Source organism: Oryzias melastigma, linkage group LG8 (genome assembly GCF_002922805.2).
Source record: "Oryzias melastigma strain HK-1 linkage group LG8, ASM292280v2, whole genome shotgun sequence".
Lineage (NCBI taxonomy): Eukaryota > Metazoa > Chordata > Actinopteri > Beloniformes > Adrianichthyidae > Oryzias > Oryzias melastigma.
Genome location: NC_050519.1, coordinates 5,791,115 through 5,805,650, shown reverse-complemented (window position 1 = coordinate 5,805,650; position 14,536 = coordinate 5,791,115). Strand labels below are relative to the sequence as shown.

Here is a 14,536-nt window from a genome sequence, read left to right as displayed (position 1 = left end):
AGGGCCACAAAAAAACAACAACTTTTTTCAATTTTTTTTTCTTTCGTGGTTACTATCCGGTGAGCACCAAGTACTATAAGGTAAGCACCAGATACTATCCGGTGAGCACCGGTTACTATCCGGTGAGCACCGGCTACTATCCGGTGAGCACCAGATACTATCCGGTGAGCACCAGATACTATCCGGTGAGCACCAGATACTATCCGGTGAGCACCAGATACTATCCGGTGAGCACCGGTTACTATCCGGTGAGCACCGGTTACTATCCGGTGAGCACCGGTTACTATCCGGTGAGCACCAGATACTGTCTAGTGAGCACCGGTTACTATCCGGTGAGCACAAGTTACTGTCTGATAAGTATCAGTTACTATGTTTTTTCTTTTTTTTTTAATAAAATAAATTAAATCTAGTTACTACCAGAATTTTTTCTGGTAAAAAAAATTATGTTACAGTTATCTATTTTCTTCTGGGAAAAAAATCTGGCTACAATCTAGTTTGCACCAGATAGTAATCATAATTATTATTTTTATTTTTTTAGAAAAAAAAACACACACTTTCCCTTTAGGGGCTCTGTACATACCAGACCTGTGTTTTTTTATTTTATTTTATTTTATTTTATTTTATTTTTTTTGTTTCTTTACTTTACTCCACCAAAGTGCATTTTTTAGTAAAGAAAAGACCAGACAACTAGATTGATCTATTTGAGGCTGTTTACTTGTTTAACTTTTATTGAGAACATAAAAATTCTGACATGAAGAATCTTTAATCAAAAATCTTTCACTGCATCAACATTTTCCCTGAACTCAACAACCTTAAATAATACAATGTTACCATTTTTCATTAGACCATCTTTAATAAAATGCTCTTTTACTCACATCAAGCTAAATAAATAGTGTCTAGCTAGCTTGGGATTTTGCAAATTTGCTGTGTTTCCGACATCTTTAAATTTGGTGTTACATAACTTACACTTGTCCCTTGACACAGTGGAAGCCATATTGCTTCCATACAGTCGCTTTAAGTGAAGTCGGGCCGGACGGATCTTGATCTGGAAGGTCGGTCATGTTTGTTTGCTCTTCAAAAATGTCAGAGTGAAAAACGCTTCACGTTTAGTTCCACTTATTACTTTTACTTTAAATCATTTACATTTTTAGATTATTTAAAATTCATGAAATGATTCAGAATCTTTTATGGATCATAATCAATGCATAAAATAGATTCCCTTCACCCATTACTAGGCTAATAATAATTAGGGCTGGGTTGAAAAAAAAAAGATTAGTCAATTTAAATCAATTTAAGCTTAACAGATCAATAATCAATTCACAAACGATAGAAATCTATTTAGCAAATAAAGCTAAAGTCCGCTAGCTTGATGCTAACGTTCAATAGAATTTCCCATAGGACGGCTAATGCTAACTCTCGGTCGAACAAAAAAATAAATTTTTGACTAAATGAACATCTTTATTTACTGACAGATAATAATTTTCCAAACTCTTTTAAGGGAATAATTTTTAAAGTAGCTATTTGTGGTCTAAAACTTCGTTTTTTCCTTCATACTGTTGTCTTCTTCTTGGATAAAGTGTACTTCTACAGCGCGATCGCCATCTAGTGGCCAAACTGAAACATCCTCCTGGAGAAGCAGCACTGTTTACAATATTAGAACTTTTCCTTTAGAGAACCTATGTAACACTGTATGATATTCACAATCTCATTTTTTCATTAATACATTTAAAAATATGTGAACTGTATCAGATTAATGTAAATATATTCAAATTAAATAAATGTATTTCTAAGCTAATGTGTATAAATGTGTAAACTCAAAATTGAACAGAACTGAAGAATTAAAAAAAAGTAGAATCGAATCGAATAATTTCTGGAAATTATAACCGATTATAACTAATAATGTTCCATTTGTATTATTTTGATGTGGAAAAACTACAGTGGGCGGAACTTAAAGAAGGATGTTCTTGATCAAAATGAACTAAAATCAAATGTTTTTTCAACCACAAATTCTGAAATTAATTACATTTCAGTTACAATAAATTGTCCCGCCACCCATCTCAGCGAAGCATGATGGGAAATCTTGTATCTGGATAATCCGCCTTAGGTTCATGTCAGATGATGTTAGTAAAGGAACAGATTTTTCCTTTTAAAATCATCTGAAACGGTAAACAGCGAAAATGTTCAAAGTGTTTCCGAAAGCATATTCTCCACCGGGGCCCTGTGGCCTCGCAGCTGTTTGTGGCAGACACTTTGAAATTCTCCCTCAGAAGACGGCACTCAGCACCTGAATATTTCATCCCCAAATTCTTCTGTCATTCTGCATTCCTGTACGGCGCGTTAGCTCTAACCCACATCTCCAGCAGAAGAACCGTTTTTGACCAACTCCAGCTGATGAAGGGGAACGCTCTGTTGTTTGGGGGCCAAACGGGGGCGACATGCATCCTGTTTTTTGATCAAAGACGGTGAACTTGAGTCGTAATTGAGGTTGCAGTGGGGGGGTGTTGGAGGTGAACGGGTCTGCTTATGCATTCACTGTGAACACTTCACATTACCTGCAAGTATTGTTGAAAATGAGTCTCTGTCTCCTCCTAATTAAGGTGCGGGTAACAACCAGCACCTTCAGCGGAGCGTGCACGCACACAAACACGGAGAATCACAGCCCGCTGCAGAAAAGGATTGAACAGATGTTGAGGAATTTAAGATTCAAAAGAGAACTGGGACTCCCCCCCCATCTCTATTCAGACACACATGTGCCCCACCTTGCTGTAACCCCATTCACACATGCACCTACAACCAATTTCACCCACAACAACCTGAAGGTCTATTGTCTGAGATTGTGTGTGGATGGTCAACGCACACACAAACACACACATGCCTCACATCCCCCCTCCAGGCTGGCCCCGCTCTAAAGGGGCACCATGTGGCACTCTATTCCCTCTGGCACGAGACTCCGGCTCTGCCAGCTCCGCATTGTCCTCTGCCGGCTGCAGAGCACGTGCCCGAGCGCGGACCCTCCGACTGCCTTTCCTCTTGTTTACCGAACACGAGCGGAGATGGATGTCGTTTGCTTGCTTTAGGTCTCTGAAGTGCACCCAAACTTAAGATAAATGAGTGTGGGTTTGTTGTGATGCGCTGCTGGGAAATCCGCCTCTCATTGTCTGCGTTTGTGTTCCACCAACTTTGGAGCAGCTGATGCAGGTTTTTTACTGCGGGTGGAGGCGCCGATGTGGATGGTTGTTGGTTTAGATTGTATTAAAAGAACAAAGTAGCAACAGCCTCTTTCTAACTAGTTGCTTTTGTTGTTCTGACCCTCATAAAACGTTTAAAATGGGCAAAATACAAACAAAAATGGGGTTTTGAAGCACAAAATACGTTAAAATCTTGATTCTGTTTCTAATTTTCCTATAAATGTATACATTTTTTCATGTCTTATTCCCAAATAAAGAGACTGAGTCAATTAAATTTTTAAAACATTTCAATTAAGTTCATATTTTAAAAAAATCTTCTTTTTATTATTATTTTTTTTAATCAGAGAAATATAATATACAACTTTTTGCTATTACACAAGGATTTCTGCTACTCTGAAGCGCTCTTATATACGTTAGCTTTTAATCTTTACGACAAAGTATTAGGGACACTTTATAAAAAAAAATATTTTTAAAATTACGACTTTAAATCTCGTAAATTTACGAGAAAAAACTGCTAAATTTTGAGAATAAAGTCATATATATATAACTTTAAAAGTCTTAGGTTACATTTATGACTTTTAATCTTGTAAATTTACAAGGTTTAAAGCCGTAAATTTAAGAGAAAAGACTCATAAATTTACAAGATTTAAATTTGCAATTTTACAAGAAAAAAACTTTTAATAAAACTATTTTTTTTTTCGGTGGCCCTAATACTCCGTTGTAAATATTTGTTTTTTTTATAATTAGTTAGTTTCACGAGCAGAACAAACTTTAACATATATTTTCACTCAATAAAAAACAAAAAATGAAGGAAGTGAGGATGAAAATATCCGTTTTTAATAACAAAATCGTAATGTATTTATTGTTTTTTCATCTTTTTTAGCGATGTTGCTACACTTCCTTGATGTTTTCTAACTGTTTTTTCTTTAAAATTGTCTTCAAATTTGACCCCCTGAATTAATACAATACATTATGTTGTTCCATCTCTGATAAAGAGGCAAATTAAGTCAAATACCAACAATATAACAAAATATCACACAAAAATAATACAATGCAAAATAAGGAAAAAGTTGGGATAAAATGGTGTTCATTAGTCTTCATTTTTTCTTCTTTCTTAAATTTTTTTTTTTCATTTCTATTCGTATTTTTATTTATGATTCAAGTTTTGTTGTTTTTGTTGATTTCTGTAACAATCCTGACTCAAGAGCTGCTAACTCTACTTTCCTTTAACACGTACAAATGACAATAAACCCTTAAAGGGACCATTACATGATTTTCTTAAGCCTTTTAGATTGAAATATATCCATATATATGGTCATATATTACTTTTGGAACACTAAAAAACAAATTATTTATGAAATATTAGTTAATTTTTTAGTTTTTTCCTACCCGGAAGGAAAACGACTCATTTCCTGAAGCTCCGCCCACCCCTGCGTGTGGGTGCCGCCCATTTCATGACGTCATCCTAGAGTGTTTCTTTCATAAACATAAACATCTATTTTTATTTTTATAGATAGATGCACATAACGTCTGCATGACTGTACCAGCGGAGGGTGGTCTTACAGAAGCCCCGCCTCTAAAGTAACAAACTCTGTTTGATCTGGAATTTACTGAAGACACGACAAAGCTTGAAGGTAAGCGGTATTCTGCATCTAAAATGAAAGTTTTTTTGCTGATCACCACAAATTCAGTGCAGAAATTGAGTGTTAGACTGGGGGCGGAGCTAGCAGAGCAGACACTCTGTGACATCAGCAGGTGAGAACCTGCTCGTTTTCATGGGTATGGGAGGGGCTGCTGGTGACAGTGAAGGTTTTTAGAGGATTAATCAGAAATGTTTGAGTGGATCAAAATACTGTATAGTATAATATACTTAAAAAGTAGAATTTTCACGGTTTGGCTGCGTTTAACTCTTAAAAAATGCAGTTTTTGCTGTGAATTGTCTCACAATTTTCCATTGGGATCTTTTTAAGAACCTGTATTTTAATTTTTTGTAATTGTTTACCATTTTTCATGTTTTGTCAATTACAATTTATATCACAATGCACATTGCGTTGGGCATGTTGTTTAGTAGAAAAAAACACAAAAAATGCCAAACGCTCCACAAAATACTATATTTTTTTCTCTTATTGTTTTTAATTCCTCCATATATTTTAGGTTTTGATGTTTTATCTAAAACATAAAGACTTTAGTTAATATTTTTGTAGCTTTAGTTACAAAACTGCAGGTTTTTTCATTATTGTTCTGTAATATTCTAAATAAATTTGGTCTAAAAACTTCAATTATTGAGAAAATGACCCAATTTTATAAAAGTTTATTGTCTGTAGTTCATCTCTATTGAGTTGCTTTCTATAATAAAAGAAGAAAACATTTGTAGATTGTAAAATGTGAATGTATTTTCACTTTTTAATCCATTAGCAAACTAAAAATATCCAAAAATAATTTTGATTAAACCTCTATGTTCATAAAACATTGAATAAATATAGAAAATAAAGTATAAATGTATGATCCAAAACACACTGTATAGTATTTATGACGTATTTTCAACACTTTTTTTAAAAACATATCTGGACTAAATATATATTTTTATCATTTCTTGTTGGTAAACATAGTAAAGGAATTGCCTTGCGACTTGATCCTGTGAAGCAAGCGCCTGCAGAAGTCTCTCTATGCAAATGAGGCTCAATTAAAAGCAAGCGTCGGCGGACCTCAACAAGCTGTTGCACCAGGCTGACTGACAGGAAGCGCGGCCCCGTCAGCAGAGCTGTCAGCGCCGCGCACCCAGCAACATTTACAAACAAAACTCCCTCCCAAAATCCCACCAAATCAGACACACTCGGCCCGCTCCAACCCAAATTTAAAGAGAGAAAAAAATAATGATTTTTTTTTAGGAGAAAAAACAAAGAAATATACTTAAAAAAAGAACATTTGCATAATAGGAAATGAAAGAATCAATGTTTGGGGTAAACTGTTATTAACTCATGACAGATGAAGGGAAAAATGATATTTGTCTTAGAGAAACAAACATTTTTGTGAGGAGTCAGATTATATACTAAAGGATGATGGGAAATGTGAGCGCATCACACTGTAACTGCAGGTGTCCTCAAATGTGGATTCAAATGAATATTTGGTGTTAATCCTCTAATTTGGTGAATTAAACACGTTTTATTGTTGAGTGTCAGAAAGACAACTCGGTTTTGTGGCTGATAAAATGAAATGTACAAAGATTTAATATAGTGAACTGAATTTAAATAACTGCAGTACTTAGTTTGTGTATTTTATTTAATTTATTGATATAAAGTTAACTTTTGTTGAATATAAACATATTTTGTCTTTTCATTTTGGTTTAACAAGAAACATAGATTAATTAGATTAGATTACATTACATTTTATAAGATTAGATTACATTAGATTAGATTATGATTACATTATATTAGATTAGATTAGATTACATTAGATTAGATTACATCAGATTATGATTAGATTAGATTAGATTAGATTACATTAGATTAGATTACATTAGATTAGATTACATCAGATTATGATTACATTAGATTAGATTAGATGACATTAGATGAGATGAGATTAGATTAGATTAGATTAGATTCGATTGCATTAGATTATAATTACATTAGATTAGATAAGATTAGATTAGATTACATTACATTAGATTAGATTACATTAGATTAGATTACATTAGATAGATTAGGTTAGATTACATTAGATTAGATTACATTAGATTACATTATATGGCAATAGATTACAATAGATTACATTATGTTACATTAGATTAGATTAGATTCGATTATGATTACATTAGATTAGATTACATTAGATTAGATTAGATTAGATTATGATTACATTAGATTAGATTACAGTAGATTAGATTAGATTACATTAGATTATGATTACATTAGATTAGATTACAGTAGATTAGATTAGATTACATTAGATTATGATTACATTTGATTAGATTAGATTAGATTAGATTAGATTAGATTAGATTACATTAGATTACATTATATGCCAATAGATTACAATAGATTACATTATGTTACATTAGATTAGATTAGATTAGATTAGATTAGATTATGATTACATTGGATTAGATTATATTACATTAGATTACATTAGATTAGATTAGATCAGATTAGATTACCGTTGATTAGATTACATTACATTAGATTAGATTGCTTTAGATTACATTAGAATACATTACATTAGATTACAATACATTAGATTAGATTGGATTAGATTACAATAATTTACATTACATTAGATTAGATTACATTAGATTACATTAGAATACATTACATTACATAATCATCATCAAGACAAATTCCTTGTATGTTTGAAATCGTTCTAGGTAATAACGTTGCTTTTGATTAGATTAAATTAGATGAGATGAGATTAGATAAGATCAGAAATGGTTTATTTCAAACAATCAAAAAAAATTCATGTTCAATACAATCAATCATTAGAAGTTTACATCCATGCAGACACGCTTTAAAGCAAGCAGCGGCGGTGATTTATTATTGGATCGGAGCCGGTCGAGACGTCACACCACAGGAAGAATTCACTCTGCGGGAGCAGCAATGCTGGGAGGGGGATCTCGTTCTACAAGTGGATCCCACCCAGAAACTATCAGAAGGACTCGGTCACCAACGTGACAGCAGGCAGACGGTCTCTCAGACAACACGTCCCGGTCCACTCAGGACGGGAATTCAGCGCTGATGGACTCTTCCCTTTTCGCTACTGAGTTTATTTTTCTCCACTTAGTAATCGAATTACCAGCGAGTCGTTTGGTCTGATCTGAGGTCTAACACACATAGACATAATACAATCATCAAAACCAAAAGATCGGTGGTCCTGCAGAAAACGTTGAAATAGTGCAAAGTCTAAAACTGCCATTGACTTTGAACAGGCTACAAGATCAGCCTAAACATTCATTATTGAGAGTAAAGTCACTCAGATCTCGTTCAAATGTTTTCTAGAAGTTCTCCTTTATCAGCTGACAGTAATAATTTACTAGTGAAAAGTCACATTCTTGTTTTTGCAGCTCTGTACACTTGTAACACAGCAGTGAAGAGACATCTAGACCTATCCAATATGGCGTCCAAATGGCAACAAGCTAGCATGTCACCTCTAGTCATATATAACCCATGCTAGCTGTTTAGGCTAATTTAGGGTTTCTTTTTTAGTTTATTAGGGTGTTTTGGAGTTTAGTTAATTTTTCAACTACATGCTAGCTGTTTTGACTAACCTACTTTTTTTTGTTTCGTTTTTTAAGCTAATTTGGCTAATAGCTAATAGCTTCAGCATATTTAGCATCCAAATTCAGCTTACAGCATTCACATTAGCATCATCTCAGGTAATGCTTTATATGTAGTTCAGAATTATGTTAAAAAGTTATGGTTTTAAAGTTTTAAAAATGTAGTTTTAGAGTGTTTCATAAATGTTTATCCTGTTCGACCTAAGTTATGTTTTGGATTTTGTCCCCTTGTGGGATTGAGTTTGACACTCCTCCAATAGATGAATCAATTAAATGACAGGATTTTTATTTAAAGTGAGGTAAGTTTATACTCTGTATTTGGTGCAGAGGTTTAATTACGTGCCACTAATCAAAAAAAATATATTTTTGAACAAAGAGGCGCTTGAGAGAATCTGTAATTTCAGTTTTCCTGGGATGAAGCAGCCCCGCCCCCCCTCCACCACACAGCTGCTCTGAGCTGAAACGGCGCTCCACAGGGCTCTGGGTGGCTCTCTGTGCTTGGGTGAGAATTAGCCAGCTTTAGTGCTTGCCTTGCCTGCTAATCCCTTTAATCCTGGGATGCTTAGGAGGAAGGCTTTGGAGGAGAGTCCATGTCTTCACATCTCTCCTGGCTTATGCAGCCACTCTGCAAACAAAGAAAGTTAGCTAAGAGTTGTGAGACACCTTAGAAATTAGACCTCATTAGAAATAATATTCAATAAATGCATATTTAGCAGCTTCAGATCTGATACTCGGAGGATCTGCTCCTCGATGCCCTCTGCTGCTGTCTTAATGTTGCACCAAAAAGTTTTAATTGCAACTTTTTTGTTCATACTTGTTGGCATGGAAACAAGGCTGCATTAAGATTCGTTCTATTTCTGGTCGAGAAAACTGTTTATGCTCTGAACCAATAAAACTTACCAGACATGATCCAGAGTGTATGTGTTAACCTGAGGTTTATCCACATTCATTTTTCATAAAAGTTCTTGAAGTTTAAGGATTTTCCTAAAGTACTTAACAGTAGTTCATGTTAGGAAATACAAAAACATGTTTAAGGTAAAAGTAAATCCTCAAGTTTTAGTTCTGGTCAACATTTTTCCAGACCTGGACCTGAAGCTCCGCCTCTCATCTGTTTGGTTCAACTGAATTAGTACAACATTCTCTGGTTTTCATTAAAAAAAGTTTTAATTTCAGCACAAATTTTACTGTCAATTTATGGCAACAATGATAAAAATGTAAATTTTATTGTGAAAATGTTGTTATTTAATATAAAACAGGAGATTTGTCTGACATTTTTACAGTAATCTGCTGTTTAAAACAGTCAGTTTGGAGTTTGACACAAAAAATGACATTTTACAAATTTATTTAACATTAATTTTCACTTTTATTTCCATTAGGGCAGTAAGAATTTAAATAAAATCTTATTTTAACCTTAAACAACATGTAATGGTAAATTATTATGGAGCTAAATTAGGGCCAATATTACTTGATACCTAAATTAAACAAATTGAAAAAAATATTGGTGCTTGTCAAATAAAGAAAAGGAAAATGTCTAAATCTTTATGCTATTCTGAAATAAACTAAATTATTTTCAGCTTAAATGTCAATTTTTTGGGGGTTTCAAAACTCAAAATTTCAATTTCATTTTTCCCCGTTTTAAAGAGTTTTATTTTTCAACTGTTTTTTCTTTTGTCTTCGTATCTGAAAATGTCAGTTTCAAATCTTTTGGCCCCGTTTTGGCACGTTGGGGCGGGGCTAACACGAACGACCAATCAAAATCGATGAGGGTGGTACTTCAGTCCCGGTGCGTTCACTGACTCTGAAAATTGTGATGCTCAGAAAATGTCCTTATTGTCTATAATATCATAGTCTGAAGTTGTCCTAAGACGGGTGCAAACTGCGTGTCCAAAACGCCGTTCTAACCCGTCCAAAACGCCATCTTATTGTGTCACATACAGGCATCAAAAACGTCATTAGAAAATGTCGAAACATCAAAAATATCCTTTTTAGCGTCTTTAAAATGTCGCTTTAGCCCCCACCCCAACGTGCCACAACGCACCAAACAGTTTTCAATCTGAAATTTTCAAATTTGAAAACGAAAAAAATTTTTTGAAAATGATGAAAAGATTTGAAACAGAAAAAAGGTTTTGAAATTGAAATTTTGAGTTTTTAAATCTAAAAAACAAAAAGTTTTTTTAGAACAGCAAAAGTTTTAGACAATTTACTGTTTTATTTTTTTTTTTTGCCAAACTATAATATTTTTTTCAATTTGTTTTATTTGGATTCCAAATAATATTGGCACCAATTTAACTCCATAGATTATTTTTGATTTTTTTGTTTTGTTTTGTTTTTATTTCTTAATTTAACATGTTTTTGACAAAAACTGTCAAAATCCTAAGGAATTATATCATTTCTTTCACATTAAATAGATAATTTGACTTTCCTTTAAACTTTTAATACTTTTGATGCATTAATCAACATTTTATTGCAATCTAAAGGGTTAAATATATTTGGTTTGTGAAGTTTTAAATCATAAAAAAACCCAAATATATGTAGTTATTTAAATTTCATTCAATTTTTAGGTTTAGATTTATGATAAAAAAATGTCACAATTTCTACTAAGAACAGTTAAATGTAATTATTAATTAAGAAGATTTCGGCTTTGGAAGGCATTATTCTGAATAAAGAGAAAGTGACATTGTCGAATGACAGGTGATGATCAGATTATACCTCTGATAATGGGCCATGAATAACAAAGCATCTGGACATGTTAACATTGTCATGAATGCAATAACAGAGGAAGATGATGAGGGGGGGGGGCTGGTCCTCATTCTGCAGCCACATGGTTCTGCATCACTAATGTGCTGAAGCACCGGAGCCGTTAATGCCACTCTAATTCCCTTTTGCTCCGAGCCAGACTCCCTGTTAATCTGAACCCTTTAAACCTTTAATCTGGTGTCTTTATTCTTAATCCACACCACGGATAACCTATTATTGCCTTGTGAAGACTAACGTACCTGTCACACCTCTGTTTTTGGGACATATTGAGCGCCTGCAGGCAGATTCGTCCCCATGAGCGCCATTCTAGAGCGCAGCATTAAAAAAGGGGGGGTCACTAAGGTCGAGATGCATGGATGAAACATTGTTCTGCGGCCTCCAGAGGTCAAGTGTTGCACAGCAGGAATCTTCTAGAACATTTATTTACTCTCATAAAGAGATTTGTGCTTTTTGTGTGTGTGTGTTCTCTGAAATAATCAACTGTAAGGCTGTATCGAGCGTCCAAGTGCTCGGATACTCGCAAAAGTATGAATATTCGTAATTTTTTAGATCGCTGATTCACAATCTTTATAAATATTCATTTAATTTTAAAATTGGAGAACATTTTTTTAGGTTTTGTAGTTAAATGATCGAAAGCAACAGTGATTTTTATGTTACTGCTGAACTGAACAAAAAAGTTTAAATTGACAAACACCATCTAAATCTTTGTGTTTGTATCAGTTTTGTTGATTCTGATCTCCTTTACTAAATAAAAGTATAATTTAATACATATAATTTAAATTTTCATGCATCCAGTGAAAATGTACACACAGCTACAAAGATATTATCTCTTTAACTACCCAAAAAAGAAAAAAAATCACCAAAAAAGGTGTTTTTTTCTGCTGTTTCTTCCTTTGGTACGGAGCCCCTGAAGGGACTCTATGGAGCTAAATTGGTGCTAATATTATTTGAAACCCAAATAGAACAAATTGAAAAAAAATGAGTGTTTGGCCCAAAAAAAAAAGTAAAATGTCTAAAAAAACTTTTGCTATTCTACAGTAAATAAACATTTTTTTTAGCTTCAAATGTTTATATTCTTTGGTTTCAGAACTCAACATTTTATTTTCAAAACTTTTTTCAGTTTCAGATTCTTTTTTCATTGTACTCTGTTTTTTTGTTTGTCTGTTTGTTTTGGCCCAATTGTGGCGCGTTGGGGTGGGGCTAACACGAAGGACCAATCAAAATCAAAGTTTTTAGATTAAAAAAAAAAAAAAAGTTGAAAGTTTTGAAATTGAAATTTGAGTTTTGAAACCTAAAACATGGAACATTTAAAACTAAAAATAATTAAGTTTGTTTTAGAACATCAACAGTTTATAACATATTTTTTGTGCCAAAACACCAATAATTTTTTCAATTTGTTTTATTTGGGTTTTAAATAATTTGACCCCAATTGAGCTCCATAGCTATCGAAGTAATAATAAAAAAAAACTTTTTTTTCTATAGAAAAAAAATTAAAGTAAAAAAAATTCTGGTTAACTGGAGCACACCAGATAGTAACTGGTGCACACCAGTTACTATATCTGCCTTTCCTACTATCTGGATTTTTTTTTCTATTTTTAGAAAAAAATGTTCTAGTTAATAGGTGGTGTGCACCAGAGAGTAAATGAAAACTTGTTTTCCCAAAAAATTGAAGTAAAAAAAAAATCTAGTTATTATCTGGTGTGCACCAGTTACTATCTGGTAAGCATCAAACCATATATATATATATATTTTTGCTTCATTTTTTTTTTTCTTCAACGTCCCTTTAGGGGCTCCGTACCTTTGGGAATATTACACTTAATCTCTATTTTTTAAAAACATGTTTTCTAAATATTCGCCACCATTTCTGGCAGTTAAAGGATTAAGAATCGTGAATCGGACCGCCACCCAGTAACGATTCACAGCCTATAGTCAACAGGTTTAAAGAAGTCAAAAGAAAACTGTTTAATAAACAAAAGCAAGCGTGTCTGAATGAATATTTACCTGCTTGAACAAATAATTTATACACTTCAGCTCCTTTAACAAAGAGGTCACATGGAAACTCGGTTTATTTTCCATTTGAGCGCAGCAGAATTTGGCTTATTGGTTGTGTATGTTTCAGAATAAAAGCTGTAAGGATGAACATTTCTCCAACTCTTCTTTGTCCTCGCGCGTCCGTTAATATTTCATTTGCTGCGCCGTCTAAGGCTGTTACATTAACCAGCAGTGCCAGTCGAGCTCGCGGCTTGTGGCTGGCTGTATAAAAATAAACACACTCCAGTTGTAATGAACAGATGTCGCAGAATTTAAACGTGCACCCCCCTCCTCCCTCCTCCACCCCCGTCTCCTTTTTTTTTGCACACAAACACACTTCGCCCTCCTCTCCCACCTCTTTCCCTCTCAATCTTCGCTCGCGCGTAAAAGGCGCACATCCATGCGCACACATGCGTGCCATCCGCGCGCATCGACAAATAGCTAAGGTGCTGAGGACACTTGTCCAAACACACACACACGCGTGCACGCGTGCAGGAGCTCTTGAACGTGTATCCCCCTGCGAGTTTGCAGAAGTTGCTGCATGGCAAACATCCGCGCGGCTCCGCCAGCCTCCTCGTTCCTCCTCCCTCCCGCCGAATCTGTCGGTCTGTCTGACAGCAGGCTAACGCCGTGGTCATTTTTACAGACTATTTTCACGAGGTCTCCCCATCCACTTCGCAGAACGAGCCTGTCATCCCACAACTCCCATCAGAACCCGTTTTGGGAGAAGCGAGGGCGCTCATATGTGTGTGTCCATCTCCATTGTCACTCCCGCTCTTTTTTTCCCATAGAGAGCGTGCCAGCTCGCTGTGTTTTCTGGCTGTCAGGAGCCAAGGAGAGACGATTGTTCTCCACCTACCCAGAGACCCTTCCCTGCCAAGCCCGGGATGGAATCCTGTGTATAGCGCGAGCTCCAGTGCGGCGGGTGGGAGGCTGGAGAAGTCACTCAGACGCAGCGAGGTGGTTTTAGCACCTTCTCAGAAATATGTTTGAATGAATCGTCACCAAAATCTCACAGTGAAAGCAAACTTTTACGCAAATTATTCACGAATTATGCTTCAAATTTGAGAACAAATGAGTTGTATGGAGTCCCGCTCAAAGTTTGGAGCACTTTCGTGACTTTGATGGACGGCGGGTCACTCCATGGAGGCCGAGGAGGAGGAAGAGGTGATGGAGAAGGAGCGCGCGCGCGAGGAGATGAAAGGAGCTGGGGAGACGCGCGGAGGTCGTCCGGGGGGTGATCAGTGAGGTGGATGCGATGCCATCTGACAGGTCCAGCTGGGAGCTCCCC

The 14,536-nt window shown here is 35.1% G+C and overlaps 1 protein-coding gene across 1 annotated transcript in view; it reads left to right on the top strand.

The window, feature by feature from the left end:
* Positions 1-640: 640 nt before the first annotated feature.
* Positions 641-14,536, top strand: part of ppp1r1b (protein phosphatase 1, regulatory (inhibitor) subunit 1B) — a gene marked incomplete in the record, with an annotated part of 60,966 nt that continues 47,070 nt past the window's right edge. The window contains 2 exon segments of the mRNA XM_024272189.2: positions 641-1,052; positions 4,702-4,822.